This window comes from Lissotriton vulgaris, chromosome 4_1 (assembly GCF_964263255.1).
Source record: "Lissotriton vulgaris chromosome 4_1, aLisVul1.2, whole genome shotgun sequence".
NCBI lineage: Eukaryota > Metazoa > Chordata > Amphibia > Caudata > Salamandridae > Lissotriton > Lissotriton vulgaris.
The window spans coordinates 169,393,033-169,408,319 of NC_141691.1; the positions used below are offsets into that span (position 1 = coordinate 169,393,033).

Consider the following 15,287-nt stretch of genomic DNA (forward strand, 5'->3'; position numbering starts at 1 on the left):
CTAACTGGTATCGGTGTGTCTATGGTTTCGAGAATGGTAGTCTGTATTTTAGAGTGGGTGCATGAAAGGCTATATTAGGGTGTGAGGAGATGCATTAAGTGGATGATGTCATCAGTGATGTCACTGACCATCTCATGAGTAATGTAATATATGACGTCACCAGCAGTGCATTGCAGGGTGCGAGTTATAGTTAGCTGAAATAACTGTAACGGACGAATTTCTCTGGTTTTGTCCGAGTGAAATGTCCAACTAACTGTAACGTACCTGAAACCTGTGGTTTTTTCAGTGAATATATAATGTACTTACTTATAAGAGCTGTCAGCCAGCCCTCTTCATCCATTGGGGTGCTATTGTGTCATTCACGTTTATTTTCCACCCACTAAAGCAAACTGCATGATACAGTGGTCATCCCATTTCAGCCATTCAGTAACCTCACTATGAGTGATTGCGTTCTGCCCCTTCACGCGGAGCACGTCCACACACATTGGAATTTCCATAAGTGCCAGGGACTACTGTGACAATGTCTGCTTTTTGAGACCAAAACACATTTTTTCTTTTAACCATGCTTGTTTTTTTTTACTTGTATAGAGGTGAGGACCTGGCAGGTCCCCCAACAGTAAAGTTATACTAAAAACATGACAAAACAAGCATCAACAAGGCCAAAAGGCTGTCAGCCAACGCTAGATCAAATAGTATGTCTTCTGCCTTTTGAGGGCGAAACCCCCCTACCCTCACTGCTGCTTTTCACTTAGTCAGGCCTCAGTTGCCACAAAACAAAACAGAAAGGAGAGGAGGGGAAGGAGGCAGGGCCTGGACTTGGGGGTTTAGGCTCGGGCCCTGTACCGTCTCTGCTCAGCCCCATTCATCTTTCCTGTGTTTGTGGAGCCTTTTTGGAGTGTAATCTCCACAGATAAAGTCCCTGCCACTCGGTGGCCTCTTCATTAGGGACAGCAGCTGTGATAACTCTCCTGACCTGACCCCAGACAGGGGCGGCTTGCAGGTTACAGGAGGGCGTTGCCAGGGGGTGAACGGCGTGCATTGACAGCACAGGACAAAGAAGTCACACTCCTCCCGACTGGAGTCACTCAGTAGCAGCATGTCCGAAAGCAGAAAGATCTAAACAATTGCCTTCCGGGGCCATTTTTTCACGAGAAAACTTTTTCGAAAAAGTATCTCAGCTTTAACTTGCTTTTAGTGTGAAGTAGACAGGTCATTAGACGTATATTCTAATTATTAAATTAATATTAGATGGGTTTACTTTTAAACTGCTTCGTATGAAAAAATACAAAGTAACCAATTCAAAAGATGAAATTAAATGCATTCGAAATAGAAAATATAAGCCACTTTGAACAACAACGAGACGTTAGATATTGAATACATTTATAGCATTGAAGAAAATACACATTTTAAAACCGAGCTTTGCCAGAGCCCCTTGCTGTGGATTCTGTTTTTTTCCAGATGTTTATGAACATTAGTTGTCACATGTGCCAGGTGTACTCGGTCAAACTCACGGACACAGTGCAAACATTGCACTATGTGTTGTTAAAAGTGCTTAGAGCAGTCAAGCACATAAACCACCCCTAAACATTGTTCTATTTTCCTTACTTTTAGTACAGCAAAAAGGACATTAAACTCTGCTGTTAGTATAATGTGCATCGAGCAGTCACACACACTAGCAAACTGTAAACAATGCACTGTTGCGATCATGTGCATAGTAGAGATGGACACACTTTGTCCAGATGTATTCTATGTGCATACGACAGACAGAGGTTGGGTGCTGTGTGGCCCTTGGCCCTCTGCCCTAGCGTCGACTAATTCACTGAAGTAATGGTAGCCACACCACTGTGGGAGGTGGTGAGCAAGAGGGGGAGAGTGAACCCTATAAGAAAGGAGCGCGAGTCAAAACCGTCCTCCCATCCACCCCTCTTAGACAAAGGGCTTTAATTATTTATTTTTACACGCTGCCTGTCACTTAGGCTTCTCCAGAAGCATAAAGAACAAGCATTGGCAAAGCCTAGAGGTCTGAATTACATATGGAGTCCAAGACTAAAACATTTAAGAAAGGTTTTGTAAAAAACAAACAAAAGAAAAACAATTGCTTTGTGTATAGAGTGCTCAAGGAGATAAAGAATTTCATTTGCAATGATTTAGTGTACTTTTGAGATGTAAACGCTTCCCTCGTGCATTGCAATACATGCATTCCATAGGAGTCAGAGTGATACTCCAAACAGCCAATAGCAGGAGGAGAGAGAATCAGACTTACCACTGAGAGGACTTCAGGCTGTTAGGGGCGACCTGGCTCTGTCTATATCACTGATCACAGACAGGTTCAAATAAAGTGCGAAATGAGTGTCATTTTTTACGAATTTATTCATCCCACAATAGAGATGGTGTATGGAGTCGTCTACGGTTGGTCGATGCCCTCCTCTGGGGTTTTACATGTGTTTATCTTCAATTACACACTATAACACCCATGCCTATTGGTTATGGACGCCTAGCTTTGAACAGAAGTGTTTTTTCGGTAACTTCTATTAAGTAGACCACGTTTGTCTACTTCTTGCTCATCCACTCGGTACATGACAAAAATGTTTGTCATTTTGGGAAAGTTACTTATCTCTGTGTGCCTCAAAAAGTACATGTGTAAATTAAATATGAAGAAAGCAAAGGTACTCTGAGAGCCTAGCACTGTAGCAAGCAAAGGTCCCTTGCACCCTCTTTATCCCTCACACCCTAGTTTCTGTAATCTTGGGCAGGCCGAACCCACCTGGCCTGTCAGGGTACCACCCCTCATATCAGAGCCGCTCTTCCAAAATTACAAAGTTCGCTACTTGGAGCTGGCGCTGCTCTGGGTCAAATTCCTTCTGAAAAATGTATGTTTAAAGCCCATTCGTTTCTTGACAACGGCCAGAGAATCAAGACCCCGGCACAGGCACAACATCTTAGTGGCCTGTTTACTTTCGGCAGTTTCCGTTCTTTGCCCTTTAGCTCACCTCTAGACAGCAAGCAGGAAGACAGGCGGGGCATGGTGCCAAATCTGTGATGCCATGGGCAGAGTGTGTGATGTCACTTCCCCTGCCACTTGACTTGTGCGGAATCTACATCCATGCATACATTTCGCCCATTTCCCTCGGTGTCCTGTGAGCCTGCAGAATGCAAGGCGGTCAGTGTCAGGAGTCAGAACAGTGGGGTCTTGCAGCAGGTGCCCCTAAGGGGAAAGCAATGTTAATCCAGCTGGGACAGCGTCCAATTCTTTCTAGGAGGGAACCCGAGCGCTCTGCTCTCCCATTGGCTGCAGCTGCAGGCTGCTGCTGGCTTTCTGGCGCTGCACCTCCTTGCACAGGGAGGCCTGTTAATGATTTGTAACTGCGCGTACTACAGATGTCAAGAATGCAAAGCGGATGGCGGCCACTTTAGATGCCTGATCGGAAAGATCGCTTATTGTTTCCTTTATCTCCATGAAACAGGATTTCGAATCAGTGAATAGTAAATGCTTCAGGCTGGGTAGCACTTTAGAAGAAAGCTTGTACAAGTGCAGAACCGACTCCTCCCTCAAATTCCTATAGTTCAAAGTAGCGTTATTCTTAGGGCTTAAAAAGGGCAAAGACTAGATGATAGCATTGATAAGAATTTGTTTTATATAGTGCTTCACAACATACTTTTGGTGTTTCTAAGCGCTCTGAGTAACATCTGATACTCTAATGGAACTCATGTTATCCTTCTCAGAAAAATGGACCACTTAGTCAGCTTTCCTGGATTCAAACTTGTGACCTGCAGGTTAACTTGCTCTCCCGATCTATGCAGCAGCTGCAGTAATCAACGGAGTTATCTGACCATTTGAGTCACTTGGGCCCAGTTAATTAAGGTTTCTGGCTTGGAGCCGGACTTAAACAAAGGAGGTAACAGAAAACCCTCCCATTACCTGTCATCTCTAAATCAGACCCTTGCTAGTGTCTTACACTTGAATTTCCAGGAGTAAATCACAACTACTGAAAAAGCTTTTAGGCAGTCTGATCGCATACAAGGCAGCAAGCTCGGGGGTACCTTTGGCCAAAAAAACATTAATTCTATGTTGCTATTTGTCACATCTCACTGCTGATCTACCACCCAGTGTTGCAGTGGCCTGCAGTGGTGGGTGCAGTGTTCCTCTGGCGGATTCCTTCAGTGTCAGAATGTGCTACGTGTCTTTTTCCCCTTCTACAATTGCCTTCTTACTTCTATATTCTTTCCTTGCCTTCCTTCAGTTCATCTCTCCCTCTAGTCATCTATTCCTTACATTTCCCACTCCTCCCTCCTCCCTCCTCACCCCCTCTTCCTTCAGTTACTCAGTCCCACTTTATTCCCTGCCTGTCTCTCTTCTTTCCTAGTAAGAGTAGGAAGTACGTCTGAAACCAGCTCCCACATCTTCCACCTGTCCTGTTAATTGCTAAAGCAGTCTGCAGCGCCATTGCCATCTGCTGGCTGATCGCGGAAGTGCAGTCATTTCTGTAGCAGCCTTGGTAAAGACACCTTGGTAACTTTCACACGGCATCTAAGAGGTCTCACAACGATCACTTTCCAATCAGAGTTAAAAGCAGTTACTAATGGACGAGAGGCAATGTGTCATCGTTAAATAACTCATAAAGCATATTTTATTTAATCATCTCTCAGAACGTGTAGTCGTTAAACAAAAAGATTGTACCTTCGCTGGTTCCACTGAACGTTTAATGTATGAATATTGCATCTTTCTGTATCATTCTCTACAGAGTACATTGACAGTCATATTTGTGTTAATGTTCTGTGTTGCATTATGGGTTGTATGGACAGTCATATAAACCTTGAAGTTACATTTTCATTTGTAAGTCCCTCGTTTCTGTCTCTTTTCAAGGTACTTAATCATATGCATTTTCCAAATATATGAATAGGTTTGAGCAGCCATAAAGTTGTTGCTTTTTTTATTACACTAAGACACCATTTCAGGGCACATTCTCCTCATTTGATTAAGAAATTGCTTCTCGCTTGACAAACAGTATTCGTAGCTGTTGTTTTCCTAGTCATAAGGAGTAAGACTCTACCATGCGTCTTGTTGATACTTGTTTCTAACATTGAAGAGTCTGTTCTGCGTTGTAGATTTCCACATTCTCAGTTTCTCTTCATTGTTAGGCCTTGCGGGACAGGGCAGCTGTCTGCGGGCTTATTGTTACAAATTCTTTAAAATATACTTAAAATTTACATATAGGAGGAGTGTTACCCTCTCATCGCATGCCAACTCTGTCCATCACCACCCCCTGTTGTTTAATTATTTTGTCCACCATAAGCGTGGAAGGGTATACTCAGACGTGAGTCCCTAGCTCACTGCACCATCAGGATTCAAGCAAGCCGGGCCGAAGACGGCTGAAATGCCAGAAACCGGTCCCCGGTAGCTTGTTTCCTTCCCAGTGAAAGAATTGGCTTGGTAGTTTGGTTTGCCCTGTTCACATGATACACTGGGCCAGGGACAGACTAATTTGCATATAGCCAGGTTCTGAGCTGGGATGGTGCAGTGAGCTAAAAAACGGTGTTGGATTAAGCCCTGATCTCTTGACTGGGTGAGAGTATTCTGCTTAATTCAGAAACTCTGTCCATCACCACCCCCTGTTGTTTAATTATTTTGTCCACCATAAGCGTGGAAGGGTATACTCAGACGTGAGTCCCTAGCTCACTGCACCATCAGGATTCAAGCAAGCCGGGCCGAAGACGGCTGAAATGCCAGAAACCGGTCCCCGGTAGCTTGTTTCCTTCCCAGTGAAAGAATTGACTTGGTAGTTTGGTTTGCCCTGTTCCCATGATACACTGGGCCAGGGACAGACTAATTTGCATATAGCCAGGTTCTGAGCTGGGATGGTGCAGTGAGCTAAAAAACGGTTTTGGATTAAGCCCTGATCTCTTGACTGGGTGAGAGTATTCTGCTTAATTCAGAAACTCTGTCCATCACCACCCCCTGTTGTTTAATTATCCTGTGGAATTCTGGCATTGCAATGCATGGGGAACTATTTTACTTCTCAAAAATACATTGATTCCTACTTTAAATTTTCCAATTCATAGATGCCTTATAAACAGAAAGCATTTTTTATTTTATTTTGTTTTTTCATCACAGCCGGGTTGTTTAATACTCTAGAACTCAAAATGTAAGCTAGACCTATTGGCCCTGACAGTGCTTGTTGAGTCTAGTTGCTCGGTTGATTTAGACATCCACTGTCGGAATCTGTATTTGTCCTCACAGCCACAGGTTCAAACCCCAGTGGGTCCACTTACCCTTCCACCCTGCTGAGGATGATAACATGCGTACCATGAAAGTGGGTAACAGTGAACACCTGTTATTCAGCGCCAAGATGCCCTCGGGAAGTGTGTGTTTTACAAATTAATGTTATCTTCCATTCCTTTATGCTGTTTTAGAAGAAAGTTCCAATATTTTTTACATAATCCATTATGTTAATAATTATATATAGCGCGCACTTCAGCCTAGGCGTGTTGGCACTGTAGAAAGCAAATCAAAAGATAATATTGAATGGCTAGGAGTTGAAACTGATAGCTCCTGGGAAGCAAAGAGACGGACTGGCCAAGCAGGCAGGCGATCTGTCCTGATCCAGTTGTATTGTCCTCGAAAAGGAAGAATGTTGCATGTTTTTGCTGCTGTCACCAAAAAGTCCTGATCAGCAAAGGTGGCAGTGAGCGTTCTGTATACATGGAATAAGGCGAGCTTAATTGCCGTACGGACTGATGCCATCTAAACTTTGCTGCCCGGACATCAGGAGTTTTGGAATAGATGGCTCTATGTATGACCCACCTGGCCTTAAAGAATTGCAAAGAGGGAGCTGCCATTGCGGGGAACACATAGTCAGCGAGATGTGATCACTGTGGGAGAGGCCAGTAGCCAAGACTGATGAAGCGTCAAGAAAGGTTCTTTTCTGGCTCAACTAAATAACCAGCTTTCACATAGTCTAGGTGGGATTTAATAGGGGCATTGGCTATTGACTTATGAAGTAGAGGGTCGCTGAAGTGAGGAGACGTTTAAGGGTCTTCATATGGGGGACACGTGTATCTGAGACTTAAGTAACCTCCATGTATAAGAACGAATTAGTGTCAATATTTACTCTTGCCCTAGGGATGATTTCCAGACAGTGATAACTTGTGTAGTTAATTGAAGCTTTTTTTTCAAGGCATTAGGTTTTAAAACGTTCTTAGCAATCCACCTGCTGGTTAGGGAATGAGTCTGCTAAGCCTAAGGGTGGGGATGCCACAAGCTGACTGTGAATAGGCTGTAAGAGACCAAAGATCATTTGGGTTTTGTGGCTTACATGTAGAACTTGCTCCCTGCAACAGATGGCAAATCATTTGGGGCCTCATATACAGGTTCTAAAGGAGGTGAACAAAATAGATCTTGGAGGTACATCGCAGGAGTTCCTGCCGGGCTCCGAACGTGGTGGAAGACCCACGCTTGGTTTCTGTTGGAAGGAAATGATGCATCCAAGAAAGAGCAGTGCCTCTTAACCTTGACTTTTTTAGTCTTCATATCAGGATAATATGCTCAATAGTGTCAAATGCCGTCGAGAGGTTGAGTAAGACCAGTGCCCCAAGCTACTTACCAGGATTGGATTGGGATAAAAATCGGCCCGGGCACGCTAAGAAAAAGAGCCCACATTTGCATATTGCCTTTCCTCAAAACAACTTTTATTTTTAAAAAAATTCAAAAAAAGAGAGAGGGCGGGGTGGGGGGGGATTGTCAACGGATTAGTTTAGTCTGGTGAAACACCTGAAAACAAGTAAGGCCACTTCTGCTCAGGCCCCGCCCGCTCAATATGCATATATTAATGGGCGGACCCAGTGAGAGAAAGGGAGTGACGCCCATCTGCCTCCATGAATGCCACTCAGACACCCACTGGGCCGCTGGCTGTATCTGAACAACAGAGAAACCGCCCAAATGGCCACCCCAGACTGCTCAAAAAAGCAGCCCACAGCTGGTACTCGGACACCAGCCCCTCGTGCAGTGCCCGCATTACCAATCCGACGCTGCCACTTACATCCGCTGTGCTTATGAACTCTTTACCACTGATCTGATCTGGTTCTTCTACTTGGGTGGAATCCAGCTTTGAATTAATGTAACAGTTGGTTGTCTTCTACATGTACAGTTGACCCAAGGTCAGTTTTTCACACATTTCTAATAGGCGGGGCAACAGTGAGATAGGACAGAAGTTGTTACAATCGTCCTGACTCAACAATGGGTACTCGTTTAAGAGTGGCCTGTTTGAGCTATTTCCCGCCAGGTTGAATAAGTGATATTCAGATGGTGAAGTTTGGTATTTAAAGTCATTCATTTGTGATTGTTAATACGCATGCTTCAGCATGGCTGAGGTAGAATTATGAGTCGTGCTGGCCATTACCTCAGAAAGAGGGGCTTTGGAAATGGTAACTCTTTTTCAAACAGAGGTGTCTATGTGGACACGAGGGCTCCAGCTGAAGATCTTTACCATGTGCCACGGTGACACCTGGCTCTCTTATTCTCCAACCTATTGTAAGCCTGGGGCTGCAGTCGTCACTATTCCGAGCAAATTTCTGTTTCTCCCTCGCAACAGAAGCAGATTTAATCTCTTTAGGTGATTGAAACCCCCTAGCTGGGGGTGCCCCTTAGTGCATACCTTGCATTTTCTTGCAGAAGTGTCAGATGTGTTAGGTGTGACTCAATGCTATACCTCTAGCCCTCCAACCTAATTCTAGGAACAAAATCTGATTAGCCACAGCGAAAGCATTCTTACCAAATTCACTCTGATTGTAAGCAAGGCGGCCAGTTAGTTATTTGCTGCCATATTGGTCAACCCATAATTTTTGTCGTAAGGTACCGTTTTTGACAAAATAAAGACAAGACTTACCAGGCTTTATTTTAGAGAGGAATTTTATTTCTCCTCATTTATGGCAATTGCCTTAAACATAGCGTTTAGCTGGCACTGCAATGCCAAAGAGAACTGATGAAGAACAGTATCGTCTGTATTTGTTGTTTCCTTTAATGCACATGATTCTTTGACCCCGCCACAAGGATGAAGATGTTCCTGAGTGTGGGAGTCAGGGTTCAGCATCCAGGATCCTGCTTTAGGTCAGTAATCTGTCCACCTGGTGGCTCTTCTGCACATGTGGCTCACTAGCTCCAGCTCTGAGTTGTGAGTCCCTTTGCATAGTCATTGGCGAGGGATGGGTCCCTCTGAAATGCATCTCATCCAATTCTTTACTGCATGCAATTGAATGAGATATTAGCTTGATGTCAAAAAAGCACGCCTGGTCCATGGCTTTGGATTTGTTCAGGCTCTACTACTCGGGGTGGACTGCTTTCTTCTGAATCTCTCTTCACATTCAGATACAGTCAGGTGACCTCCACCTTGCCTTCCACTTTCTGTAACAATCTTCAAAACATCATGCCTCAGAAGTCCAAGATAGATATTATTCATTTAGTCGTAGCATCCAACCAAACCCCTTCTTTGAAAATGGAGAAAACCTTGTCTCAGACTGTACTGATCATGTAATTTGCCTATCCTGCAAGAAACCAAAAGTAGTGCATATCTGTCCTGCGTCTTTCCCCCGCCTTTGTGCAGCGCTCCATTGGTCTGGAGAAGGTATTCCACTACATAAGGCCACATACACACAAATGCCCAATCATATGGTTGGATACTAATAAGTTAGGAGCGTAAGGATAAGACCTTGCTTCTGTATTTTTGCTAAGTTCTTCTAAACGTTTGTCAGGGAGAGAGTAAAGTGAGATTTAAGGAAGCTTCGAGCATTCTATCCAGTACTCATATTCATTGCAAAGTTCAATGATGCTGACATTATTGCTTGCTGATGCTATTCAGGTCGCTGATCCCAGGGCATAAGGCTTCATCTTACAAGATACAAAGGACCAAAGATTGGCTGTATCATTTGGTGTCCACATATTAGTCGGCGATACTACCTCTTCTTCTTTTTGAACATTTTGTAATTCTGCCCCTGGATTACAGGTTGTTCAAAGTTGCAGAACACAACCGGTGGAGTAGCCAGGGGCGGCTGGTGAAATTTTCAAGTGGTGGGGCGCAAACTGATTTGCGAGTGCGACCCCCCCACCCCCCCTTGGCGGCGACCCCCCCCCATACACAACACTCAAAGAAATGTATTTACACACGCATACACACAAACACATCCATTCGCAACACTCTCCACCAAACATTCATGCATGCATACACGCACGCTCGCACCAAACATTTTAAAATAAAAGAAAAACACACACTCTTACCTTGCTGCCGGTCCCGGTCCGCGCCACCTCTGGGCTCTGCTCCCCACACGTCACAGGCTCACAGCGCCCCTGGCCAATCCTGGCGCCAGGGGCACAGGTACCTTCTCGCCCGCAGCACGCCCATTAGGGCTCCTACTGGGCATGCGCAACGTCGCAAAAACACAAGTGCGCATGCGTGGGCACGGGTAAAAATTCACCCTCCGTCCCCACGCATGAGCACTTGTGTTGCCGCCTGTACAATCATGTCAATCAATCAACATGACGCTAGACCGCCCACCCCTTCAGACTCTGAAGGGGCAGGGCGGTCTGACGTCATGTTGATTCATTGACATGATTGACGCCGAGGGAGCTGCGGGCGGCTTCGGGCAGGGGGGGCTACGCCCCCACACCCCAATGGACGAACCGCACCTGGGAGTAGCCAAGCTTTATTCTGTACTCTTGAGTTCTTCAGGGCGCTACTCACTTCATCAGTTTAGGAAGTGCCACAGATTATATTTTGTCTCAGGGTCCATCGTTTTTCCCCCCATTCATGTGAAATGTAGCTCATAGTTTCAAGTAGTGTGAGGGTGGGTGGGTGATGCTAACTAGATTTAAAATATCCAGGAAAATAAAAGGATTAGGAAGCCAAAGGATAAACCAATGGAACATTTTTTAGAGAGGGGTGCTGTTATTAATGTTATATCACTGAAGTCGTAGGGCTTGTGCATAATTCAAGGGTAATACAATCAACCAGTGTGGGAAATGTGCCATTCACTTTCAGCAGGAGAGTGGTACAGGTTTGGTATGTAGCGGGTGGTGCTTTTTGGTACACTAGTGTAGAGGCACGCATTTACAGGCAGCACATTTTTCATTGAAATGACCACTAAGTTTGCAAGACATGCAGTTTCACTGGTAATACTACATAGCGCAAAAACGATCATGTGTGGAAATCGGGTTTCAGTGAATATTTATCATTTGTGCATCACCAAGTAAAGTCTTCATTTCTTTTGATCTGATAAAACCTTTGTTTCATCACACTTCAAAATTACAAAACAAGTGTGTTATTTGTGCTTTCCTAATTGGTGATATAATTAGAAATATGTGTATAGCTAATTTCCCGATATTTAAATATTGAGTGTTAGAAGAAACTGACCTACTACAGCCGTTCTTTCAGTTTCCGGTGTCTCAGTAGGATTGTTACCTAGACCACTTTTACAAAATCATCTCACTTTGTCTCAAAGCAATAAAAATACACTCCAGTTTCCGAATAAGCAGCAATTCGTCAGAAGACATAGCTTGATATTTGACCTCTGTCTTTAAACACATAGTAAATGTGACAAGATGGACACAAGAATGAGCGCATCTTTATTGCTCATTCACCTTCTGAACTCAGCATGATTATTTCATGGGGTGCTGCAGCACCATCAACCCCATTACTTCCAAGCCCTATGGGATAAACAGAAAAATGTGTGGTCCAGTGTCACATTTTAGGAATTTTGAGCTTGTAGATCTTATTCAGGTAACGCCAACAATCGGCATATTACTTTGAATGTCTTTTTCTACATTGATTTGGAGTTTCGAGTTTTTCCCCTTCTCACCGATTTCTTACAGTTTTCTGGTGCCTTTCCTTTCCATTACCTTCTATGCGACCCTTTCCGTTGCACATTGATGTGACACTGAAAGCAATGCCACCACAAATAGCTTTTTTGCAACACAATTCTTTACTGCCATTGTTGTCTTTACCTGGACACTGAGATGTTGTTGTTTATATACATTTGCATTTCAAAATGTGTTTTGGCACCAAAACATACCCCCTTCTTTATTTTATGTCAAATAACCCTATTATTGAACAAGTGCTAAATATTTAAATAATTTTGATTACCTACAAAACGTTCTGTTACATTTATCACCTAGTTTTATTTTTATTCTGATCACTGTGCAAACTGCCCAGTGTAAAATAGATAGTTTGCGTACATACATTGGACACAGGACAGACCACCAGTCTAGGAGTATCAGCACCTATCCACATGCACATTGGTCATGGTACGGACCAACAGTCTAACAGTATCAACACCTATCCACATACACATTGGTCATGGGACGGACCACCAGTCTTACAGTATTGGCACCTATCCACATGCACATTGGTCATGGGACGGACCACCAGTCTAACAGTATCAACACCTATCCACATGCACATTGCGCATGGGACAGACCACCAGTCTAACAGGATCAGCACCTATCCACATGCACATTGGTTATGGGACGGACCACCAGTCTTACATTATCGGCACCTATCTTTATGCACATTGGTCATGGGACGGACCACCAATCTAACAGTATCGGCACCTATCCACATGTACATTGCTCATGGGACAGACCACCAGTCTAACAGTATCAGCACCTATCCACATGCACATTGGTCATGGGACGGACCACCAGTCTTACATTATCGGCACTTATCTTTATGCACATTGCTCATGGGACATACCACCAGTCTAACAGTATCAGCACTTATCTTTATGCACATTGCTCATGGGACATACCACCAGTCTAACAGTATCAGCACCTATCCACATGCACATTGGTCATGGGACGGACCACCAGTCTTACATTATCGGCACCTATCTTTATGCACATTGGTCATGGGACGGACCACCAATCTAACAGTATCGGCACCTATCCACATGCTCATTGGTCATGGGACGGACCACCAGTCTTACATTATCGACACCTATCCACATGCACATTGGTCATGGGACGGACCACCAGTCTAACAGTATCAACACCTATCCACATGCACATTGGTCATGGGACGGACCACCAGTCTAACAGGAGCGACACCTATCCACATGCACATTGGTCATGGGACGGACCACCAGTCTTACATTATCGACACCTATCCACATGCACATTGGTCATGGGAGGGACCACCAGTCTAACAGTAGCGACACCTATCCACATGCTCATTGGTCATGGGACGGACCACCAGTCTTACATTATCGACACCTATCCACATGCACATTAGTCCTGGGACGGACCACCAGTCTTACATTATCGGCACCTATCTTTATGCACATTGGTCATGGGACGGACCACCAATCTAACAGTATCAGCACCTATCCACATGTACATTGGTCATGGGATGGGCCACCAGTCTAACATTATAAACACCTATCCATATGCTATCTTTCAGCCTTCACTGGTTGGTAAGCTCTTATATCCATTCCCGCCATTCTCCTACAATTACAGTGAGACAGAGTTGCAGGTAAATTTATTTACCAGAGGCAGTGAAACCGAGATGCTTGACTATAAGTTGATGTGGTCAGGATCACGCCCTTTGGTCAGGTGAGGAGCTGGAGATTAGAACTGAAGTAGCCTCCTTCGTGCAGTCGCAAATACAGAAACATACACGTTTGAAGTACTGTTCCTTAGGTTTAGGCCAGTTCTGGTTGACTCAGGCCCCCCATGGCCATAAGGCAATCCTTGTAACAAGTATAGTCAGTTGTCCAATGGAATCTCAACAACCATAAGCTACCACCAGCTATCTGAGGTGCCCAGAACCTGCTATGTAGGCTATGATTCTCCAGAGAAGCAAAGGCAAGCCATCAAAGCTGTTGGGAGGGTGATATGGTTTAGAAACTCAAATATAGCACTTGAATGGCACACACAGTGTGAATGTCAAAGGAGGTCTTATGCCTTTGTAAAAGGTCTAACAGCTGAATACACTTTAAAGTCGAAAGTATCAGGTGACAATGAATAAATCTATCTTTGGCAACAGCACCATTTCAGAACGTGACCTAAGGGCGTGACCTAACAGGTTACAATACCCCTCATTTAGAAAGGATGGAGGAAGAAGCCCCTAATCTCAGCTGAATTCCAACAAAATAGCCTCCTTCAAGCTGCCAGGCAACTTGCAGGTATTCTGTCTAAAAAGCAAACCACAAAACATCGAAACATCACACACTAAGTATATATTAACTCAGACGGTACTCTTTGCAAGATCAGAAACTCACAAGGCTCGACCATCTTAGAGGAACTTAGAAATGGCAGCCTTGTAACCATCCAACAGTCGCTTTCTTCTACTCTCACTCTTTTGACATCGCTTTTACCCTATTATGCACCTGATGATTGGTTTACTGTGCTGGTGATTGCTTTACTTATGTGTTATGGGTGTACAGGCTCCATTTCCCACTGTATGGGAGAGCATCAGCCATCATGTGGTCTGGCTGTAACGCAACAGCTCTTAATTAGACAGTGATAAAACGACAGTCGAAACACTGACCTAGAACGGATGTCGCATTCTACAAGTATGTGGCCAATGTGGAAACCTAGCCTAAAGTAAAATACCTTACTGTTCAGTCCCTGCCACATACTACCAGGTCATGCTATAACATAATCTATAGGAAATTACTGGAAAGTTGCTTGCAGGTCTTTGCACATGTGACTGTGTTAACTTGTTTCATTGGATGCCAGTTCATTACAGAAGTGTTTGTTAAATGTCTACATGGCCTGGCCTTAAATGTGTGGAGCAAAACATTAAATGGGACAACCACACCAGTATCTAACAGTCAATCGATGAAACTTCCATCCATCTCTTTGTTGGTAGAGAGTGCAGGGGTTTTGCTGTATGTGCAGCTAGACTTTGGAACACTGCCTCTTAATAGACAAGCCCAGTCTCCACTTCAGACTTTATTATACTTTCAAAAGATGATGAAATCTGGTTATATAAGTTGCTTCTCCTGACATTATTTCATGCCTGTTTTTCATACGATGTACCTTTTTGTTTTGTTAAATTTATTCTTAAGTCATTTATATTGTATATTTTTTTTAAGTAGTATTGTTGTTTGTGTTAGTGCCTGGTAACAATTACATTTGTAGTGTGAGCTACACTAGAGAAGTAAAGTCAGCTGCTGTTCCCATCTCGTAAGTGTGGGTTGTTTTGGTGCTTTCATGAACAGCTACAAGCGCCTCGTTTACATAATCTTATTATAATCCTAGGGTATTATCCTTAGTGTAGAGCCCCTTTTTAGATAGTTGA

At 44.0% G+C, this 15,287-nt stretch overlaps 1 protein-coding gene across 2 annotated transcripts in view; it reads left to right on the top strand.

The window, feature by feature from the left end:
- The window catches only part of COL4A6 (collagen type IV alpha 6 chain), a 759,488-nt gene that overhangs the window by 356,973 nt on the left and 387,228 nt on the right, over nucleotides 1-15,287 (top strand). The window lies entirely within an intron of this gene.